Source organism: Bison bison, unplaced genomic scaffold (assembly GCF_000754665.1).
Source record: "Bison bison bison isolate TAMUID 2011002044 unplaced genomic scaffold, Bison_UMD1.0 scf7180017864068, whole genome shotgun sequence".
Classification (NCBI taxonomy): Eukaryota; Metazoa; Chordata; class Mammalia; order Artiodactyla; family Bovidae; genus Bison; species Bison bison.
The window spans coordinates 11445822-11447021 of NW_011494640.1; the positions used below are offsets into that span (position 1 = coordinate 11445822).

Consider the following 1200-nt stretch of genomic DNA (forward strand, 5'->3'; position numbering starts at 1 on the left):
TGAAACCCCACTTTATTTTGCAGAAATTGCATGGTGGGAATACAAAGCTATGCTTTTGTAGAAGTTGGTTTTCAATCCCTGTGCCTCTTCTGTGGCAGGATAATGATGATGGGGAAGCAGAGAAAACAGCCTGGTCACTAAGCCCTCTACCAGACCACAGGCTGCTGTGCCACTACAAGGGTTTATAGTATATCTCACTGTTCATAGGGGGCTTCTCTGGTGGCTCAGTGGTCAGGAATTCACCTGCCAGTGCAGGAGATGAGGGTTTGATCTCTGGGTCGGGAAAATCCCCTGGCATAGGAAATGGCAACCCACTCCAGTATTCTTGCCTGAGAAATCCCATGGACAAGAAGAGGAACCTGGTGGGCTACACCTATGGGGTCGCCCGTTGGATACAATCGAACACACACACATGTATATCTTCCAGTTCTGATAGCTTTTAATTCTCTAATCACTGAGATAAGCAATCAGAGGCATATATTCATAATAAGTATTATAGTAATCCTCCCAAGAGTTTTTTGTTGTAAAATAAGCCTTCACATAAGGCAATGCTTGCCATAAATGAATAGGCTGGTGATGTACATAAATTATAATTGTAAGTAAATTACCATTACAGCCCATCTGTGATGGGTCTGCTCACTTACCCTTGCTGCTCTCCCACAGGATGTGATAAAATCTGGTAAACACATCTTCTGTTGACAGATTTAATAACTGACATTTACACATGTATAGCTATAATGCCAGATAGTCCAAGCATCCCACAAATCCATATCATATGCAAAGGAATATCGTTCCTAATGTTTACCCCTGTTTTAATGATAAAATGCTTCCAGAATGCAAACACTTAACTAGCGGGAATGTATCTCCTCCCTTTGACCGTCCACAACCCCAATAACCATGGTGGTTCTGTGGTTGGATACGGGGGAAGACTGTAGAATACTGAACACTTGTCAAGACCCTGTTACCGAGTCTACTGCTCATCAAGAACAGACCAATAAAGAGATGAGTTGCTGGGGCTTCCCTGGTGGTCCAATAGCTAAGACTTCCTCCTCCCAATGCAAGGGGCCTGAGTTCAATCCCTGGTCAGGGAACTAGGTCCCACATTCCACAGTTAAAGATCCCACATGCCACAACAAAGATCAAAGATCCCAAGTGCCGCGGCTAAGACCTGGAGCAGCCAAATAAATATTCTAAAAATAA

At 43.7% G+C, this 1200-nt stretch overlaps 1 protein-coding gene across 1 annotated transcript in view; it reads left to right on the plus strand.

The window, feature by feature from the left end:
- SERPINE2 (serpin peptidase inhibitor, clade E (nexin, plasminogen activator inhibitor type 1), member 2) overlaps nt 1-1200 on the plus strand; it is a 70576-nt gene that overhangs the window by 61339 nt on the left and 8037 nt on the right. The window lies entirely within an intron of this gene.